The sequence below is a fragment of the Mesocricetus auratus genome, unplaced genomic scaffold (genome assembly GCF_017639785.1).
Source record: "Mesocricetus auratus isolate SY011 unplaced genomic scaffold, BCM_Maur_2.0 Super-Scaffold_100025, whole genome shotgun sequence".
Taxonomy (NCBI): domain Eukaryota; kingdom Metazoa; phylum Chordata; class Mammalia; order Rodentia; family Cricetidae; genus Mesocricetus; species Mesocricetus auratus.
In genome coordinates this window covers 17,568,582-17,591,303 of record NW_024429206.1, presented here as the reverse complement: position 1 = coordinate 17,591,303, position 22,722 = coordinate 17,568,582, and the positions used below count along the sequence as shown (strand labels likewise).

The following is a 22,722-nucleotide window of genomic DNA, read 5'->3' as shown; positions in this document are numbered from 1 at the left end:
CCATATCTGTGTTGGGAAAGAGACCCGTGATGGTGGATGCATATTTCAAGCAAGGACAGTCAGCTGTGAGACACAGAAATGCATTGCAGTATCCCAGCATCAGCATCTCTGCATCCCTGTTCATTTACTCAGGTAGCCTGCGAGGCTTAGAGAAAGAGGAGGGAAAGTTAAGGTTATTATTAATGAACAAAAATTAAATGCCTCCAGAAGTTTAGATCCTTGCTTGGAGACCGATGTAGACCTCAGCACCTTTCAAAATGACAGCTGTGATCCAGAAGTTCTATGAAGTACACAGGGGACCAACTGCAAGTGCTCATGGCTCTTGGTCAACACACATACAAGTGCTTCTACTGAAACACGCCCAATATCCAAGAGTAAAACATATGCCTCAGGCCTCTGTAGTTTTCTTCTAAGGACTCTGTAACCATTAGAATGCCTGGAATGTAGATCTGTGAAAGTCCCTGCTGACAACATGTGAACACACCAAAAGAACACGCAGAATGCACACACACACACACACACACACACACACACACACGCACGCACATGCATGCACGCACACATAAATGTAAAGACATGTACACATGAATGATAAACACATATACATACAAACACTATCCTACAAATACACAAACAATGATAAGCACACAGGAATATGCAGACAATATGCATACATGCACATGCCTACAGGTAAAAGATGAATTCATGTAAGTACACAAACACCAACATCTATACACCTGAATGAAATCACTCACATTTGTCCTGAGCTTGGGAAAAAGTAGAGGCTCTGCCCCATTGTGATGGTGATGGGCTTGTGGGGTCACTGCAATGGAAACAGCCTTTAGTGTGTCTAAAAAATAATGAGCTCGCATTAGAGCATGTTTCTCTGCTTGTTTTTATACTAAAACAGACAAATGTCCTGTGGTTGTATTGTAAGATACCCTGATGTGAGAAAATGAACCCACATTGTGTCTGAAGTAATTCAAGGCAAACAAAATTCCCCAGAAATGGGTAGAGAGAAGAGAGTTTTCCAATGAGAACAGCATCCACCTCAGAAATAGGCCAGCCTTTTTAAGTCATTGTATTTCCTATTGTCCTGTCAAAATGTTTCTGTTACATTTAAATATTTCAGTTTGACAACTACACATGTAAAACCTTTACCTTGCATGCTTTTAAAATATAGTTACCCCAGCATGCTTTTTGGTGCTTCAATATGCTATCTTCTTCAGACCAAGAACATTCTACAGTCAAATATTGTAACAAAAATATCTTCCTGCCATCCTTTGCCAGTGAGTGTTGGATAACATAGAGGATATTTGCATTAGTCAGGCACGGTTTAATGGAGGGATGGCAGACTGGATTAGGTAGCATGCTGCTGTGCTAGCACAGAGAGTTGGAACTTCATGGGGGAGAAGGAGATGTCTCTGATGCTGTGTAAAGATGGGATGTGATTGCCTTTCATGCTGCTAATGGGCTCAGTCAATCCTCACCGGCTCAGCCTACACTTTAACCTTGTTTTATTTGACTTTTCCCCACTATACTAAGAGGTACCAGGCAAAGTTCTTCAGCATTTGTCTGGACAGTGTTTCATTCTTTTCCCCTTGTCTTTTTATATGATTTCCCCCACCCACCCAAAGCACAAAGCAACAAAAACAAACAAACAAACAAAAAGCCAGACAAATGGAGCTACATCACATGAAAGATCTGTGTAGCAAAGGGAGCAATCAGCCGAGGGAGAGGCAATCTGCAGAGTGAAAATATTTTTAGACCAGCCTGCTCGTGGACTCCCGCACACATCGCCTGACATTGGAAACACCTTCAGGGGCATAACAGCTTCCCGATTGTAGGCACAAAGATTCACAAATGTCCTCATATTGTTGAACACAAATGGCCTCCAACGCTGCAATCTGGACTGATTACATCTCCCCATCGGCCTTAGTGCTAGTTCACATATTTTCTGGCTAGATTTAAAGATGAATCCAGCCTGAGGATTTCATTGGGGCTGTTGGCAAAATAAAAGCTAAAAGATTGATTCCCTCAACACATGTTTTTTCTGAGGTTTTTAGGTCCTGTTTATTCCTGGGGTGCTTTGAATGTGAAGCCTTCTCACAGTTCAAATGTTTGGACACTTGGTCTCCAGCAGGCGGCACTGTTTAGGGAGGTTATGGAATCTTTAGAAGGTGGAAGCTTAATGGAGAGAGGACTTTGCTGGGGGTGGCCTTTGAGGGTTTATAGCCTAGTCTCTCTTCCTGAATGCTCTCTCTACTTCATGTGAGTGAATAAAAATGTGACCAGCTAGCTCTATGCTCCTTGGCTCTGCCTGCTCTCCGTTACTGAACTCTTCCTTAAACTGCTTTTGGCCACGGGGTTTTCTCACAGCAACAGAAAAGTAACTAACAAAATTCCCAGAGAAGACTTCCATGACCTTTGCCCCACATTCTCTCTGCTCCATGCAGGCCAGGCTGTTCCTGTAGCTGTTGCATCCACACTGCTGCTTTCTGACCTCTGAAACAGAGTTCTAGACTACAAAGCCTGACATCACCTATATTTGGATGTCCCAGGCAGCATGTCTTACTGAAACACCCCAACTTCTACACCTGAAGATGCTTACTGTGCAGAAGTGCTCTTAGGCGGCGCTCAGGAAATCACTGGGGGAAGAGGAGGCAGAAAGTCTTGGATGTCTACAAGGAAATAGTGTTTTTTCAGTCATAGCAAGGAAGTTGCCCAGATGAACTCACAGTGGTTGTAATAGCATGTATGAGACTTATGCAAGCCCAAGCCTGGCAAAATCCTAGCATGAAGAGGGGAGTAGAGCATGAAATCCTACCCATAGCTGAGGAGGTATTGGCAACTGGTAGCTACTGATAAATGGAGGGTCAGTTTTCTGTAAAGATGTGTCCCTTGGTAGGTAAACCACATTCCAGAGAAGGTCACACATCCAAGAATATATGGGCAGCACAAACTGTACATACAGGTTTTAAAAACATGAAAGAAGTCCAAGTTGGATGGGTAAGGAAAGGGATTAGATCTGGAAGTAGGAGGGATGAATATGATCAAAGTGCATTGCATGAAATTCTGGGTTATATGTTGTTTATAATTTATTAAAGCCTGCCTGAGAAGTCAGAAAGCAAAGTCAGCCACAGGCCTTAGAAGCCAGGCACACACCTTTAATCCCAGTAGCCAGAAACTAGAAGGTGGTGGTACATGCCTTTAATCCTAGAAGTTAGGATTAAGAGATAGACGGATCTCAGCCGGGCGGTGGTGGCGCAAGCCGGGTGGTGGTGGCGCACACCTTTAATCCCAGCACTCGGGAGGCAGAGGCAGGCAGATCTCTGTGAGTTGGAGGCCAGGCTGGACCGACAGCCTCCAAAACAATACAAAAAAATCCTGTCTCGTAAAACCAAAAAACAAAAAAACAAAAAAGAGATAGACAGATCTCTTCGAGTCCAAAAACACTCAGATCCACACAAGAGTGAATCAGTCTAGAAGATAATTATAGCTCACATCTTTAGTCCTAACATTAGGGAAAGTATATAAGACAGAAGCAAAGTCTCAGAGAGGCATTCATTCTCCAACCACACTGAGGAAAGGCAGCAGTTTGAAGCTTGGTGAAGAGCTCATGTGTGGATCAGCTTTCAGCCTGAGCTTGAGGTAAGGGTTAGTGGCCTTTCTGATATTCAGCTTGAAGTTTGAACCCCAATATCAGTCTCTGGGTCTTTTTTAATTTTTCGAGACAGGGTTTCTCTGTATTGTTTTGGAGGCTATCGGTCCAGCCCAGCCTCAAACTCAAGGATATCCGCCTGCCTCTGCCTCCCGAGTGCTGGGATTACAGGCGTGCGCCACCACCGCCCGGCGTCTCTGGGTCTTTTATTTATTCGTGTTACAAAAGAACCAATACAAAAGTGAACAATTACAGCCCAGGAAACCTCAGTCTTTTGCTATTTTTTTCAAGTGGGATGAATGGCTTCAACATCAGGTAAAGTGTAACTGCCCAGGAGAGAAAAGCGTCAAGAAGACTACTCTAGTGTACTCAGAGTCTCCCTCTGCAAAAGCCATCCTTGGGAGGGACGGGGATGTGACACAGTTTAGGCTTTGAAGAGACTATCTTCTACCTTCTCACAGCCTGAATACTCTATAGCAAAGAACGCATCACCATAGGGCATCCATATTTAACCCCCCTGCAGTCAAGCCCTCCATCACCAAGATACTGTCCCAAATCCAACCCCTCAAGCACCACGATGCATCCCTTTACATAACAAGTGGTTGGTCTGGCAGCCTCTGTCTGCCTCACCCTATAATTGCATTTAGACACTCTCAGTTTAGAAATGAACTCCCATTCATTCTTTCTTTCACCAAATGTTAAGCATCAAAACGGAGAGAACATTGCAAGGGTCTCTGAAAAGTACCAGCCTTTGTTTGGATAATTATGCTTGAATTAGCAGGCACCACCAGGGAGTGAATCTCCACTGAACACTTTTAGAGAGCTATGAAGGTTTGTTCTGGCTGCCAAAGGAGGTCTGGGGACGTGTGCTAGCCATCTATTTAAAGAACTGTTCTTACAACACACAACTGGGGTTCCCTGCCTTCATTCTCCAGTTAAATTGAGAGGAGGAGAAGTGAACAAAGTCCTCTTGGGATCAACAGTGATTATATATAACGTTTACAAGACTCTCCCATCTTCTGGGGACAAACTAAAGCCCTGATGACTCCTGCTTTGTGCATAATACAAGACACGGGATGAACTTTTTGGCTATTCATTTGATGAACACATAGATGAGCCTGTGGGCATAATGAAACACAATCTGCAATAAGAGGCTATCTCTGCTCTATTTTGGGGTGGACTGAGTCATCAGTTTTGACTCCTTGAAGATTTTTCATGACTAATCTTTAACATTCTGTCTCTTAGAGAAACCAACTCAGCAGAGACCATTCATTATTAAGCACTCTAGACCAACATCCATTTCAGCAGGTAGTCCTTTTTATACATAATATCCTTGCCTGGAATTGTTACTTTTATTTAAGACCTTTCCTGTGTTTAACTTGGAATTTGGCAACATCTCATTTTAGTCATTTTCACACACACACACACACACACACACACACACACACACCCTGCCTTCTTCCCCTCTCTCAATCTCCCCTCTCTCTCCTACCAGAATCCATCCATACTACAAAAAGCAATCTGCAAATTGTAATCTCAATCATAGTGCCAATTCAGCTCTTTCCAGAAATAGAAAGAAGAACCTTAAAATTCATATGGATGTAGAAAGTACCTCAGATATGCAGGGCAATCCTGAGCAATAGGAAGGAACACTTCTGGAGGAATCACAACACATGATTTCAAGTTATACTACAGACCCATAGTAACAAAACAGCATGATACTGGCAGAAAAGAGACACACAGATCACTGAGATTAGATGACCTAAATATAAATCCACACAACTACAGTCACCTGACTTTTGACAAAGAAGCCAAAACACACATTGGAGAAAAGACAGCCCCTTTAACAAATGGTACTGGGGAAACTTAGTTAGCTTTTCATGACTTTTGGGGGGGCATTTTGTTGTGACCCTCAGGGAATAAACTTTGAATGCAATGTCTCCAACAGAAAAGGGATTGTGGACATTTCCTGGCTGCTTCATAAATGAGTGTCTATGTATTTCTGGGGAAGGACCATGTTCTATTATTTCATTTTAGTTTTGTTCAGGTAACTACGAAGCCTCATCTTCAGGTGTCCCCAGGAAGTTTGCTTTTTTGTGCACATCTGTTCTATTTTTGTGGGTACTTTTGAACCAAATTTACAAGTATTTTTCACTGAAGCATGTTCACAATGGCTTGCGTGTATATCAGCGCAAGTCACTTAATGAAAGATTTTACTTTGAAAATTTGACCCTGCAAAGTTACATCGTTGAAGAGATGTAACCTATTGGAATAAGCATGAGAGGGAGGCTCAGGCAGTGAGAAAGCCTGTGTGACAGAGGTGAGCACTACAAGATGCAGCAAATGCTGCTGGAAGAGAGATCCCAATCAGCCCAGCTGCAAGAGCTGCATCTTCTGTCCGACTGAACAACTTTGAGGAGTGTGCTTATAATAAACACACGTAACAGATTGTTTCCCTCAGTGTAGGACCATGAGAAAGGAGGAAGACACCCTTCTTGACGGGTGAGGAAATGAGGATTGGGTCAGGTTTAGGTTTGCTTACACACCAAGCTCAGAACAATGATGTGCCAACCAGCTTTACATTACTGAGGCAAAACACTTAAGGAAAACAACTTAAGGGAGGAAGTATTTATTGTGCTCATAGGTTCTGAGGCTTCAGTCCACTGTCAGCTGACTTCATTTCTTCTGAGCCTGAGGAGGTGGAACAGTGAGTTAGGCAGGTGTGGCAGAGCAGGGCTGCTCACCTCATGATAGCCAGGAAGCAGAAAGAAGACAAGAGATGGAGTTAGTACCCCAAGAATACCCTAACAAGACAAGCCCCTTGGTCATCTGTTTCCTCAAATCAGCCTCCTGCACCCAATGGCCCATCAATGAAGTTAGTAACCATTGTGATCCCATCACCTCTCAGCAGTGGGAACTGAGCATTCAAGACATGAGCCTGCTGTGATATCTTGCTTGTACAAATAAAACCTGTCGGAAGGTCAGAGAATAGAGTGTGCCACTAACTAACCATAGAGGTCTGGAGGTCTGTATAGACAGACAGGAAGTAAGGTAACTGGGGGGGGAAACAGGATATAAGCAGGGAGAAACAGGAACTTGCTCTCTAGTCTGTTGAGACACTAAGGAGGTAAGGTGTAGCAGTGGCTTGCTCCTTCTTTTCTCTAAACTCTCAGCATTTTTCTCTATTTCTGACTCCAGGTGTTTATTATTTAGACTGATTAAGACCTATTTTTACATGAACCCTTAAAGGGACAGTTTGTCTTCCAAACTACAAGTTGTTTCCTAACTTTGTTTCATATTGGTACCACCAAGGATCTATCTATCAGTTCCTAACTCCAACCTTCATCTCTTGGTACCACCTGGGACCTGTCTATCAGTTCCTAGCTCCAACCTTCATCTCTTAGCCTTTGGGGGGTCTTCAGGGAATACTAAAATTTGGTAAAGTTCAGTAAACATGGAGGTATGCTCCTGATTGTGCAACTACCTGTGTATGCCTGAAACTTTCCCTTGAGTGAAGCAGATTAAAGGGGAGATGGTAGTGTTGTCTTTGAGGTTCTTGGCAGTTAAGCATGCAGTGAACACCACTGAGTGTGTGGTTAATGGTTAAGAGCACTGGCTGCTCTTCCAAAAGGCCTGGGTTCAATTCCTAGGACTCACATGGCAGCTCACAACTGTCTGGAACTCCAATTCCAGGAAATGAGACACCCTCACACAGAAACACATTCAGTCAAAACACCAATGCACATGAAAGAATAAATAAATCGTTAAGAAAAAATCCCATTCATTTAAAATTACTTATGTGTCTGTGTGTGTGTATGAGCATATGAATGCAGTCCTCATGAAGGCTAGTAGAGGGTGTTGAATCCCTTGGAGCTGGAATTACAGGTGGATGCTGGGAACTGAATTATGACCCTTTGCAAGTGCTCCCTCTAGCACACAATAACCTGTTAGGTACTTTAAAACAAAATCCAGAAATGGCTTTGGATATGTGAGATAATGTAGACAACACATTGTTTTAAAGTAGAGACCTGAGCATACACAGACCTTTGTAAGCATGGGGGTCCTGGAGAGGGAGGAAGGAATGAGTGTAGTCAATAAGCTTTTATCAACAAAAATATTTACTTTGCATTACTTTTTAATGTTCTAGCTATTTGAGAAGTGAGGAGGCAGAAGAGAAGGAAGCAGGAAAGAGGGAAGAATATGAGGAGGGGATGAGGATAAAAAAGAGAAGAAGAAGTAGGTGGGGATGAGGAGAAGAAAAAGTAGAGGGAGCAAGAGGGTAAAATGAAGGGCACAACGCTCCCTACAGTACCAACACAGTGTATGTGTGGCCTCCCACTATCGGTGGCAGAGTCTTCTATGTTATTAACTTCATGCTTAGCCCCAACTGGCCACTTGTCATCATTAAAGCATCACATGGTAAGTGGCACATGCGAGGTGAGTAACACATAGTGCTGCTTTTAATAGTCGCATCTCATTTGCTTTAGCTGAGATGAATCTCAATACAAAGTCAGTCACATCAGACACCTTGCTGTAGTTCCTCCCACGACATGCCTGTCTATATGCCACAAGCTTCTGTCTCTAGGAAAGTCGTGTGAAGTTCACAAAAATGGACATGACAAAGGACTGACCATACAAGACAGAAGCATCCTAGTGGATTATGGGGCATAGTCACTCTGACACTTTGTAAACTTCAAACCTCTTGTCTATTAAGGCTGCCTAAGGGCGTGAAAGTAATCCTGTGTATTTGCACATTTGTGTACAAGATAGCATTGTAAACAATACACAGGTATCACTAGACTTTGTTGCCCATATTGAGGAATTCATTTTTAAGAAAGGAGTTATTGATATTCTTTGTAATTAATGAAATGACTGAGATAAAATACTCTGCATAAAACCATTAGCTGAGGGTTGGGGATATAGCTCAATGGGGAAACCCTTGTTTAATGTTTGAGAGGCCCTGGGTTCAATCCAGAATACATAACTAAAAGTAGTCTTGTTTTCCTAGAGATCAGCAGTTGTCAATGTCCACATATTTCTGATTTCACTTTTTTTTTTGTAAAAAGGACTGAATCCAGACCCTATCTTGGGGGATATTGGTCCTTGCACCTAGTGAGGTCAATGGAAATGATAGTCGCTCTAAAAGGCAAGGAGGGTTCTCAGAGACAGGAAAACAAGCAGAACTTGATCAGACCCAAACTGTAATATCAGTCAAGTTGAGAAATTCTTTCTGATAGGATGCTCGGGATACAGCAGAACCACTGACAGGAATTGCCTGCACCTCTAACTGACATCTGTGTAGTGTTGTGAATTTGGGTTCCTATAAAACATGAGGGATGAACAATGAGGAATGAACAATAGTCTAACACTTAAAAATTACATTTCATTTGTCAGAGAAATGAGAGAACACTTCTGTGGCCACATTGGTGAACTTTTCCCCCTCACTTCTCAGGTCCTCTCACCCCTCTCTGACTTCATCCTGGCTGAGAAGACAGTGACCATCCTGGATGACCATGTCACCATTGCAGGGCTGGGCATGTAACTGGTGGTTGGATTGGCCCTTTCCCTGAAACCTCACAGGGCAGACAAGAGGACCATTGTTTACACGTTACTGCCCAGAGTGTCCTTCAAGCCCCACAGCAAGTGAGCTTCCCAGGGGCACCTTGCTTTGTTCATGAAGTCAACTCTCCTCTTAGTTATGGTATCCTATGTAGGAGTTCAGTAGCATTCAGTAGCGCCAAGCCTGAGGAATCATGAAACTCCACCCTGCTCAGTATCCAACTCTCTTTTAAATTTTTAATAGAATTTCACATATGTGTACTGCATTTATATCGTCTCCACCCTTCTATCCCCCTCCAACTCTCCCTGTGCCCCCCAATTTCAAGTTCATGACCTCTTCTTCCTTAGTAACTATATATCATAATATAATAAAATAAGCATGTATGTAACAATGAGTTCACACAGACATACATATTTGTTGTAGAATATTATTTTAAGATGTGTTTCATTTGTTTATGCTGTGGAATTTTTGTTTAATGATGTAAGGATGCGTTGCAGTCTTTTATGTTGCATTTGTTTAACTCTGTGAAGCAGTGTTACTTTGCCTGTCTAGAACACCTGATTGGTCTAATAAAGAGCTGAATGGCCAATAGCAAGGCTGGAGAAAGGATAGGTGGGGCTGGAAGACTGAGAGAGTAAATAGAAGGAGAAATCTGGCAAGGAAAGATTGAGGAGCAAGAAAAGGAGGAGAGGGGTATGCCAGGGGCCAGCCAGCCAGCCAGCCACTCAGCCAGACATAGAATAAGAAGGAAAGTAAAAATAAACAGAAGTAGAGAAATGTAAAAGCCCAGAGACAAAAGGTAGGCAGGATAATTTAAGGTAAGAAAATCTGGCCAGAAACAAGCCAAGCTAAGGCCGGGTATTTGGTAGTAAGACTAAGTCTCTGTGTGTGATTATTTGGGAACTGGGTGGCAAGCCCCCAAAGAGCCAAAGAGTAAAAATCAAACAGCTAAACATGTTCTACTGAGTCCATTTATTATTGTTCATATGTACATGTATCCATAGCTGACCCCTTGATATCAATAACATGTCAGAAGGGTTATCCCTGGAGGAGACAGACTCTCCCTGTCTTAGCAGCCATTAAATTGACCATGTCTCTTCATCAAGAGCTGGAGACTTATGAGCTTTCTCCATCTATGTTGGTATGTCAACTTAGTTGTCCTTGTGCTTGTCTTGCTTAGGTGACCATATTGTTGGATCCCATGTGTGCAGCTTCTTGTTGTGTAGAAAATACTGTCAAGCAGCAGGCCTTCCTGTTCTCTGACTCATTCCATTTCCTCTTCCAAGATTTTCTGAGCTTTAGATGTAGGGGTTGCATTGTAGATGCATCAGTAGGGGCTGAGCGCCCCAGAGTCACTCTTTAAGAAAATATCTGAGGCTCACACATTTTTCCTTTGGTACTGTTTTACAAACTGATACATGGACATGTGTCATTTATTTCCCAGCCAGTCTGTATGTGCTATACAAGCTGAACACATGTTGGTTCTTGTCTGAAGTAACGTATATTGACACTTGGACAATCTACTTCACCTGCCTAAACAAGCGTAGCCAATGGGCACACAACTTTAAAGTTCATGTTTACTGTTGTCAGCCTTAAACCCCTGCTCTGTTTTTAAGCTTGTAGCAAATCCCCCAGAATTACACCAAGGTCATTGTGCTTTTAAGCCTGCCAGTTTCCCATAATGCACCTTTACTCAGATACTCCAAACAGCCCATCTTCCTAATGAAGAATGCTGGACACGACATCATCTTGAACAAGAGCCCCGATTAACTGCACCTGAAATTGATTCAGAAGCATCATGTGATATTTTAAATTCCTTTCAGAAATATCAAGGTCAAATTCTGTTATATGACACTCAATCTGCTAATATACAGACGGCTGCACTCATTAAAGTGTTTCAGTCCTACTGCACACCACTGGGGTCACGGCACATTAGCCATGCAATCTGAACACGGGGCAGATCTTGTTACAAAAATCTAGAACCCAGGGGGCCGTTTTTTATGGCTTGCATCTTGAAGACATATTTTATAGGAAAAACACATTTGTGTCTACATTTATAAATCTGAAGGAAGCCAGTTGTTCATCATGCTTAAGTTATGGGGCTTATTTTCCTCAGGAGGCAACTTAGTTCTTGAATGAGGGGACTTCTTTCATAATTGTTAAATTAACATTTATTATTGACTCATTGTGTGCACATACTTTCACCACAGAACATGTGTGTGATTTGTGGAGGTCAGAGAATATCCATGCAAGTCAGTTCTCTGCAGAGCTCAGGTGGCAGAGACTGGAGAATGATAAATTCAAGGTCATCCTTGGCTAATAGGGAGTTCACAGACAAAGACTTTGAGAGAGAGAGACAGACAGACAGACAGACAGACAGATAGATAGACAGACAGAGATACAGAGAGACAGAGAGAAAGAGAGAGTCAGAGAGATTTGGAGAGAAAATAGACTTAAAGTATAAATGTTATTAGTAATACAAGGATGTCTTTCAGATAATCTAGGATAGATTCTATGGACAACAGATAGCAACCATCTTGGTTGACCTCAGGAACCCAGGGAAGCTGGGATTTAAAAAGTGGCTCCAATTGTGACCTTCTCACACACGTGTCTATACCAGCAGTCACCTGATGGACACACTCTCCGTCAATCACCTACAGAGCAAGAAGGTTGGATGAAGATGTGGGAGATTTGACTCACATGGGGGTATCAAGCGAAAGATAGCTCTGCTGTGCTTTTATTTTATACAGTTTACTATAGGGACAGTAGAGTAGATATTCATCTATCTCAATACCATCTGGTTTTTCTTACCTTTCTGGTGTGTGTGTGTGTGTGTGTGTGTGTGTGTGTGTTTGTGTGTGTGTGTGTGATTACATATGTGTGCATACATACATGTGGAAGCCAGATTGCAGAATCAGGTATCATCCTTAGGAGGCATCCACACTGTTTTCTGTAAGGCAAGGTCTCTCACTGGCCCATCGTGTACCAGTTAAGTTGACTGACCAGTAAGGCCCAAGGATCCATCTGTCTCCACCTCACCAAAGCTGGAATTACTGCCGTAAACTTTCATGTCTGGCTTTTTAAAAAATAATCTTGGATCTTGGAATGAAACTCAAGTCTTCAGCTGGAAAAAGCACCTTGCCAAGCAACCCACATCCCCAAACCAAGATCACCTTTTTGTATATTAGGGTTTTGTGAGAGAATGAGTACATTTCTCCTTTCTTGTGATTTTTCCTAGGAAGCTGCCTGGTGCTTGTTTTTCATTACATCAGCTACTTTTCATAACTGCGACCTAAATACCTAGCAGAAACCACTTAAGGAAGCATATTGGGCCTCAGGGTAGGGAAAGTATGGTGGCAGGCGCCTCTGGCATTAGGTGTCACATGGTAGTGAGCCACAGAGCAGAGAGTGGAGAACCAGAACCATGGTGTGGATGTCACTACTAAAGCCCCTCTACTCATCTGCCAGTGGGGCTTTACCTCCTTAATGTTTAAAGCCTCCCAGAAAATCACCCACCATGGGAAATAAACATTCAAAGCAGAGGAAGCATCTTAAAATTAAGCCATAACATTCACTTTCACCAACTCGTTAAGGCATTTAGATTTCTGATGCTGAACATTGACTAGAACATGAGTTGGGTTTTTTTTACCCCATTAGGAAATCAACATCTCCAAGGGTTTAGAAAGCAATGGGGAAGGAAAAGCTAAGTGTGTCTAAATGCACGATCTGCTCATCTTCTGAGAGTCTGGATGAATTTACTGGCCTCACACTCAAAACCCTGAAGAACAAATGGTTTTTGAATCAGCAAGCCCATGTTTTGTCAAGACTAAAGTCAAGAACAAAGACACTGGACACAGTCAGCACGCTCCTGTAACAGGTTCCTTTGGTCTCAGGAACCGAATAGCAAGTAGCACCCCATCTTGGTCAGTGTCTCTGCAAAGGATGGCTGTGTTTGGAGGGGTAGTGGAAGGGGAGAAGACTGTGCCACATTGAGACCCTCACCCACTTTATAAAGTACTACTGGACAATATCTGTGCCGATTATTGAGTATATTATTCAAGGATTTATTTATTTAGAACAAGATCTCTTGCAGCCCAGACTGACCTCCAACACTTCATGTAACTGAGAATGACTTTGAACTCCTGATCCTCCTGCCTTCATCTCCAACTGTTGGGATTGCACACATGAACCATCATGCCTGGTTTATTCATGCTGGAGGTAGAGCTCAGGGTTTCCTGCATCCAAACAATGCACTTTGCACTACCTGAGCTATCACCCAAGCCCACGTTTTATTCTGTAACCCCAGAGAGAGTGTGATGACAGAGACCCATCTAGCCTGCAACAGACTTCAGGCAGGTCCAACCTGCAGTCCAAAGTCCTTCCTGTATCCCAGGAGAGTTGTGGATGTAGGCCAGTGCATTTATAGACAACAAGGCAAGTTGTAGTGTCCAGAGGATGGGTATTCTGGAGACTTTACTGCTGATCCTCTATCAAAAGCTATGTGAAGTATCTAAGTATTGATGACACACTGCTTCATCCCAAGGCTAATACTGTTCAAGAACAAATGCTTGAACTACAGAGATGGCTCAGTCTGTAAAGGAATGTTTCACCAATAAAGGCTCAGTACAGGGTTGCTTATTGTCAGTGATGACCTGAGTTTGAGCACTATGACCGGCATTGTGGAAAGAGAGTAAACTTGGGCAAGTTGTCATCTGACTGCCATTTGAGCAGCATAGCATGTAGCACATATGCACGTGCTCATGCACATACACACACACACACACACACAGAGAGAGAGAGAGAGAGAGAGAGAGAGAGAGAGAGAGAGAGAGAGAGAGAGAGAGAGAGAGAGAACATGTACTTTTTAAATCCTTGGAGAGAAGGCTCAATTGTTAATATCACTTACTGCTCTTGAAGGGGTTCCGGCGCCTACACCATGGCTCTCAAGCATCTATTAACTACATTTCTAGGGGTTTCGACACCCTCTTCTGGCCTTTGTATGTAGTGCACAGGCTTTCATGCATAACAGGCAAGAATAATAGGCTTAATGTGCTTTTTTAAAAACAAATTAAAGAATAGATTATTGATGCTTTGGTATCGTTTTCTACAGGGTTGGATTACAGAAGAGCCCATCTTTTGAAGATGGAAGAATTAAGTTAGTTGATTCTCACAAACTGCTGGCTTTTAGGAAAACCCTTTTGCTTCTACATTGTGGGGGCTTCATGTCATCTATATCTCTCAGTGCTTACTGACTCCCCCCCAAAGATCACATTCACCCCGCCCCCCCCAGCACATCCAACCTTAGGGATGTCCGTGCACACAGGAGACTGTTCCACTTCTACTTTTAAAAATTCTAAGTAGCTCCCCAGACGGAGGGATAGGCACCCAGCCATTAGGAGCAGCTCAGTCTTCTCAAATACTGCCATCCACTTAAGTGGCTGTTAGGCTTTATAGAACAGAAAGTCTTTCCTCTCTAATTCATTTTCTGTTTACACAACAGGATAGACACTTCATCCTCTCATTCCAGCTTTGATTCTGCTTCGGAAATCAGATATCCAGCCTCAGGCAGATATGGTCTCCCATTAGGACCCCATGCTGGGGAATTCATTGTCACAAATATGCTTGATTTCCTGGGCTGGTAAGTCATTCTAACATCAGCACCAAACAGCATCATCAACAACAAAAGCACTTATTTATGATGATATCTGGGAAAGCTTTCTGCTTTTCTTCTCCAATTTTCTCCCCTCAGGGTGTTTACACCGTGGCTCTTTATAGACCGGGCAACGGAGTTGGTAGGAGAAATCATAAAAAGATCTCTGCCGCTGTTATTTGCTTCGTGACAAGGCTAGCGTCCAAGGAGCTGCACACAAACGGCTCTAATCTGGGCCACCTTGTTTCTTGATTAGTGTTTGGCTAAAGGAAACACAAGCTCAGCTTCTAAAGCCGACTTTGACGGTGACTCTCAGAAGCAAGTTGTCTCTCCACAGTGTCCTTTGCCTCACTCCGAAAGTTAGGACACGTACAGTGTCATAACTCACGATTCCATGCTAAAAATACTGCTTTTACATGTGAAATTCCCTCTCTAAAAGAATGCGTGCACTTGACTTTATTTAATAAACAAAACAAAAACAAAACAAGCAAGCAAAAAGAAAATTTTTTCAAGAGCCTGAGTGGAATGGCTCAGTGGTTGAGAGTTCCACTAAGCGTGCACATTGGGCAGCTCACATCTGCCTGTAACTCCAATTCCAGGGGATCCAGCGCCCTCTTCTGTCCTCTGCAGTCACTGCACTCGCATGCGCATAGCCACTCACAAATAACACACACATAAGTAAATAAAAAGAAATCATTTTAAACACACAGACATACACACACCCCTCAGGCCAAACTAAGCCCTTTTAAGGACTTTACTTTGTTTCTGATACACATAAATACAACTTGTTATTTTCCAAAAACGGCATTTTCTTCTGGCCAGCTCCTGTGAATTCTAGCTGCTTTCTTGCCAGAGATAAACGTGGAGATGTGCTATGACCCGACCTTGTAGTTGCAGGTGCTATAGTTGGCACTCGGGGCGACAAACATGTGCTTGCTATGCAGGGAGCATATTAAAATGGCCGATACAAATTTTAACATCTCTGATTTCTGTAGTCGGCACTGTTCAGATGAAAACCTTGTTATTTGGGCAGCTGCCTATAGTTAGGTTTTATTGCTATGATTAACATAATAACAAAAACCGACTTGGAAAGGAAAGAGTTTATAGGCTTACAAATCCACAGCATAGTCCAGCATGAAGAGAAGCCAAGGCAGGAGCTCAAAGCAGGAACGGAAGCAGGGTCTGTGAAGGCAACCTGCTTAGTATTTTGCTCTTCATGGCTTACTCAGTTTGCTTTCTTATAGCACCCAGGACTTCCTTTCTAGGGATGACACCCTGTACCATAAACTGGGCCCTCCCACATTAACTGTCAATCGAGAAAGTGTTCCACAGACCAATCTGACCGAAGCATTTTCTCAACTGAGGAAATCTTCCCAAACTGAGTTCTGTTCCCAAAGGGCTGTAGCTCTTGTCAAGCCAATCATCACAATAGAGGATCCTGGTTTCGTCTTTACTGTTACTGTAGACCTAGTGTCCTGCAGAGGTGTGGACTCCAAAATTTTGCTTCACAGTAGAAGCTAGATTTATGTGTCACATATGTGTACTCATATGTAGCAGTGATGCCAATTGTCTCTTGTATTCTGAATGCATTTATCTCTCGCAAGTATAAAGTTCAGGAAAACACTTTACCAAGCTAGTGCCCTCCAAACCAGAATTACCAATGATGCTTATTTTGTATATTCTGTGTTCATGAGTATTCTGAACTGTATCATAACTATCATATTTACTAGGTTAATCATAGATACCCTAATTCAACATACTAGCATAAAGAGTGCTTTTCACAGTTCACCAGTTACCTAAACAACACAACTATAAAACTACTTTATTAGAAAAAATAATTTTGTCTATTTATATATAGGTGTTGCTTATTGTTGACAAATTAGGCTGTCACTTAATCTGAACTAAATTCAAATATAGCATGTTGCTGTCTATTACAGCTATTGCCTTAAAATTCTGTATATGATAAAAAGCACCTAGTCTGATTCAGCACTAGCTGAGGTTCCAGAAAGTCCTGGTGTGGTTGTTCTACAATGTTCTGAGTCTTCAGTCATTGACATTTTGTGTATTTCTTTGAAGAATTTATAATCAAACTTGTGGAAAATCTGCAAGTATTTATCATTGTTGGTTGTGTTCTGTATTTTCTTTGTAAAACTTTGTGGATGTCTTTTTTTTTTTTCTTGTAAGTTTAACTTCTAACAAAATGACCTGATCAAGTTTGTTTGTTTGCTTTTTGAGACAGAGTTTCTCTGAATGCCATGGCTGTCCTGGAACTCAGCGAGACCTTCCTGCCTCTCCCTCTAGGGTGCTAGGTTTAAAGGCATGTGCCACCACCACCCAGCCCTAAGCAGTATTTTTATGATGCCAGGAATCCCAAGGGCAAGGCATCAGAATTAAACTTAGAAATAGATCCCAGATAAATCTGGTCTATGATTCCTTTATGCTCTCTCTTATTTACTTAAATTTGGCAAGAATGGGTTGTATTAGCACTGATTCTTTGACATCTGTCAGTTCTCTTCCAGTGTTGGATCATATGAGACCAGCCAGGATATATGTCATCTCATGAAGAGGGATAATCAATATCAAACCACTAGATGGTTAATCAGAGAAAATTGTTGAGAGACAAGGGTGTGGGTGAATTGTCAGAATCAACATGAATTAATGGTGGGCATGGTGTGCACTCTTATAATCCCAGCCCACAGGAAACTGAGTCAGGAGAATTACTATGAAGATGAAGCCAGCCTCGACTATGTAGCCAAATCATCTCCATGCCAACAACTGACAAACACTTCAGGAGATTCTGAATCTTGACTAGTAGTATCAATGATGTTACAATAAACACAGGATAATCAAGACTTCTTCAATGATCTGATTTTGTTTCCTTTGAATAAACATACAGCCATGAAACAGGATCAAAAAAAAACTTTTCTGTTTTGGAAGGAGCCCCTACACTGTTTCCATAAAGCCAATACTAATTCACCTTTCTGTCAGCAATGTGAGAGGGCTCCCCTCTCCACATCCTTGCCATCTTTTTTAAATATCCGTTCTAGCAATATGAGGTTCTAATTTAAAATTTCCCAATCGTAAATGATGCTGAACATTTTTTCATATGTCTCTACCTAGTTGTATGTCCTACTCGGAAACAAAAATGCCTACTCTAGTCCTTTGTCCATTTTTAAATTGGTTTAAATAGTTCCTTACTGTTTTGAGTTCTTTGCATGTTGGGACAGCAATAATGAAATGAAAAATGTATGTAGCGCCCAGTGGAGAGAAGTGAGAATACAAAATAAATAAAGATATATTCTTACCTTCAGAAGATCCAGCCTCGCAGAGGGGACATATACAAACAAAATATGTAGTCATTAGCAAACAGTTGGAGATCCATATGGGCAGGTAAAAACTAAGAACAAGAAAAAGACATTTTAGTTCTCCTTTGTATAAAAGGGACAGAAACTCTCTTTTTTGGTTGGAGTGTTCACTTTGGAAAATCTACTTGTGAATTTTCTCTGCTTCTTTGTGTTGTAAGTGAATCTTTTGAAAAGTTAATAAGCCTTTTTTTCTGGCGTTAAAATCAAACAAAGTTTACTCAAGGACCTGGGATCCTTCTCCGGGATATAAGCACAAAAGACATGAGACACTATGTCTTCCACAAAGGTGCCTGGGTTCTGCTGGCATCCACGTGCAGAATGAGTCTTGTAAAGAGAGGACACAGTCATTTTTGCCCTCGGATAAAGGCGATTTGCAAATGCAGAGAGATATCCTAAATGCCCAGCAAACTTATGAAGGACAATGTGAGCCAGGGTGCATCAGGTTTTCTAGCTTAGGGATTGACTGTCTGCCACCTTATTTGCATATTGATTGATGGGTAGATGCACAGCAGTCTAGACCCGAGAAATCATGCAGTGTCCTGGCTCCCTTTTGCTTTTATTTTGAGACATTCTTACTAAGTCATCCATGTTGGTCTTGAACTTCTTTTGTACCTGAGGCAAGTTTGGAACTACAGGCTGAAGCAATCCTCCTGCCTCAGGCTCCCAAGTAGATGCAATGACAGATCTGTGTCTCTGGGCCCCATTATCTTGAGTTGATACATGTGTCAGGCTGTACCAGCATAGCTGTGGATTGAGATACCTCTGTCTCTGTTCTCTCGAATATGTCCCTCAAGGGACATTATCGTCAATTGTTTTCTTTCTCCTGTGTCTATGGGAGGGTTCTCTTGGTGAGCAGATTAGACTTCAGATGTATTTGACTGTATGTCCCCAGGAGTTCTTGTGAGTTCTAGGAGAAAGACATACCCACTGGTGATTTTCGTTTCAGAACCCCAAGATAACCGGAGATGCAGACAACATCTTCTCAGTGATGCCCATGACATCCCCTCCCATCACTCTCCAATGTTCTCAGAGGTGGCAAGAGTGCAGAGCTCAGTAGTTTTGGATCCTCTGCATATGGCTGCCTATATGGGAGAATGAGATATGCTATTCCCCCAATATGTTCAGTGTAACTCTATTCCATTTTTATAGATAAATGTCTTCACCAATTGCCTGACAGTATCTGAGGGCATCTAGGCAAGTCTCAGTATGTAATTCCCCATACGGTTACCTATAGGAAGGATCTGCTTAAACATTTTATCCCTTCATTTGGGAGATTTTGAAAGTACCAAGGCTTATAAACTTAGGAAAATATCCAAGCCTTTGTATTCATCAAATGTGGTCAAGAAGAGATAGAGAGGTCCTAACTTGCTGTACTGGTCCCCAGGGCAAACAGGGAGCCTGCTGAGCAGAAGTCTATTATAAACCTTGCAGGAGCTGGGACTAGACTGCAAACTCATGAGTCAGGGATGGTACATATATCAATCACATAAAAGAAGATAAAACTATCCAGACAGGATAAAGAGGTTCTCAAAGGGGAAAACAAGAGAGGGAGGTCTGTAGAGGTTTTAGACTGCTATTAAGTGTACTAAGGAGGAGAGGCAGGGGAGATAGCACAGAGGTTAAGAGTACTTGTTGCTCTTGCAGAGGGCCTGAGTTTGGTTCTCAGCACCAACATTAGGAGGCTCACAACGACCCATAACTCCAGTTCCAAGGAATCCGATGCCCTCTTCTGACCTCTTTGGGCATTGCACTCACATACATGGCATAAACACACATATATAAATAAAGTCTTTAAAAATCAAGATGACTTAGTACAGATTCCATCAGGGAAGAAAATAATGACAAAAATAAGAAAACTGCATCATATTTAATTTTTTTGCAGTCTTTACATGATCTATCCAGAAAGAAATTTTGCCCATGCTATAGGCAGTCTCTTTTCCCTAAGGATCAGGTCTTTGGCTATGCAGAAGCTTTTTAATTTCATATAATCGCATTTGTCAATTCAAGACATAAAGCTGTAAACACCAGCGGTTTATCTCTGTGGTTTCAGCTAAAGGATGGCAAGGGAATACAAACAGTGGCTTTCAATCCATCTGTCTCACAAATGGAAAGTAGAAAAGAGAACCTTTGAAAGGCGTGAGCTGATGAGACCTGAAAAACGACAAGTGTGCCCCATTTCTGGGAAAATGTCTGCCTTCTAAACTCTCCTTGCTCTCCATAACTAGTTCCCAAGAGGCAAGAGTCTTTGGACCATAGCTGCACTCATATGTCCACGGGAAGCAATAAGTGCATACACAATGCATCTAGTGACTCCAGATCACCAGGTCTAGGACAGGGTGAAATCTCTGTCAATGCCAGCCTTTCCTTGAGCCCACCAATAGAAGTAATATTGAATGAAGCTTGGTACACACGAAAGCTCTACCTGAAAGCCCTGCTACTAGCCATTCATGCCGCCATGGTAAAATTATTAATCTTTCTGTTTGCTCTCTTTGTTTCTCTTTTATTATTGTCTCTTCTGTGTGTTCCATTCTCTGTTGTTCTGTTTGTGTCTTTCTTATCCTTGACCTCTTTCTCACAGTCTTGCTCTCTTTCTGTCTGTCTCAATAGACAGACAGACAGACAGACAGACAGGTATATTGCTAGTTAATTATACTGTTACTGGTTAATTTGAGATTCATCTCAGCCTTTGGGTGAGGAAACAACAAAATCACATAGGGCATGGCCTCTGAGCTTGCCTATGATGGATTTTCTTATTTGAATTAAATGTGGTTTAAAAATTAATAATAAAGACCCACCCTAAATGTAGGCAGCACCATTTCACAGGCCTAATTCTGAACTGAGTATAAAGGATAGAAGGAACAAAGCAGCAAAAATGCATTCATCCTGCACTCTCCTCTCTGATTCTTTCTTTGGATACAGCGTGACTCACTACCCCAAGTTCCTGCTAACTACATAAATTGACATGCAGCCTGGGAAAGAAGTGTAGCTCGTATTCTTAGCAGGTAACCTTCAATATTGCGGCAGGGTCATCATAGACTAACTACACTGATTCTTTATCTTTTGAAGATGTGTTTCTAAATTTACATGTGTGGGGATGTATGTGCACATGAGTGCAGGATCAGCAGAGTCCAGAGGAGAGCAACATGTCCCCTGGAGCTAGAGTTTCAGGAAACTGCATGCCTCTCAATATGGGTGTTAGGATTAGGAACTGGCACCTTACAGTAGCAGCAAGCGCTTTTAACCTCTGAGGCATTCCTCAAAAATATCCCCCTTTGTCTCTTATGCGTTGATTTGGTTATTGATTCCCAGAGCTGAAGAGAATGAAAAAAATTATAATAACCCTTTTAATATAGATACGCCCATTACTCCCATCCCCCAGGTGTGCTTATCATAACACACAGTGATCTGTACCTGCAACAAGAGTCCCCAGTTCCACTGAATGCCTCACAAGCAGGTGGTCTGGCTGCTATTCAAGAGTTCAGAATAGCCTGCAGAATGGAGGTAGAGATTTCCCTGGAGACTGGATTTCACTCTTTTGTTTGAGTTTCTGAACACCAGGATCCTGGCTGTCAACCTGCTTACCCAGCAGGGCAGCACTCACAGCTTTTGCAGGAGACCCAGAATTGTCTGTGGCTCTCTGCTTACTTCCTAATGCTGTATGGCTTCTGCGTAGTTGCTGCATGTAATAAGAAGACTTTAAATAAGATGGCACTATAAATAATAATAGAATTTACCTTTTCACGTATTTCATATCTGCATTACCATGGTTTCTAAAAGCTACAGCAATCCTAGTAACAACTGCGGATTTCTCCATCACCTTAGAACTCAACAATTTAACTTATAACCTGAAAGTAAACAAACCCTCATCAGCTTCTACCTTCTCTACATCACTAGGATATTTGCCATCGACCGCCCTTCGTCTAGTATCCCTATAAAATCCTTAACAATGAGCTTTAATACAGCCCTAAATATTCTTGATCTTACATAACTTGAAAAAGTCATCCCCAAAATTAGGCATCTTACATGACATCATCAATAATTTTGCTGCATTGATGTGACCTATCATAATGTTACTAATCATGCAAAAAACCAACAGTAAATTGACTTAATAATTTCATGCTAAAAATCCTCTTTTAATGACAGTCCACACTCTATGTGGTCTTTATATTTGTTTATATTTTAAAATATTTACATCAGAAGGCAAGCATCTTAGTTTGTTTTCAAAGTTTTCTATATGTGACAGAATGCACTGGCTCCTCTGAGAACTCTCTGAAGGGACACACAAATAACTGTGGGGTGTTTTCATGGGCACTGGGCATGGAGTTGTTGTGTAGAGATTGTGTTTAAGACTGTCCAAAACTCTCACTTTTCCAGCATCCTGTTAGATTCTCTCCTCTGTGAACTTCACATTGAATGGGCTTTTGAAGAGAACCTTCTCACCTGGCCAGTCAAGCCCCCTCTATCTTCCTACTAATTGGTCCAGGAA

The 22,722-nt window shown here is 42.0% G+C and overlaps 1 long non-coding RNA gene across 2 annotated transcripts; it reads right to left on the bottom strand.

Moving 5' to 3' along the window:
- Nucleotides 1-10,183: 10,183 nt before the first annotated feature.
- Nucleotides 10,184-21,987, bottom strand: LOC121134009. Of its 2 annotated transcripts, none has more exons than XR_005871008.1 (5): nt 21,648-21,987; nt 18,849-19,143; nt 18,177-18,268; nt 15,985-16,053; nt 10,184-10,997 (listed from the first exon to the last, which is right to left on the bottom strand). It is a non-coding gene; the product is annotated as an uncharacterized LOC121134009 (long non-coding RNA). The 2 variants fall into 2 exon arrangements; XR_005871009.1 differs by having other exon boundaries at nt 18,997-19,143.
- Between the last annotated feature and the right edge of the window lie 735 nt (nt 21,988-22,722).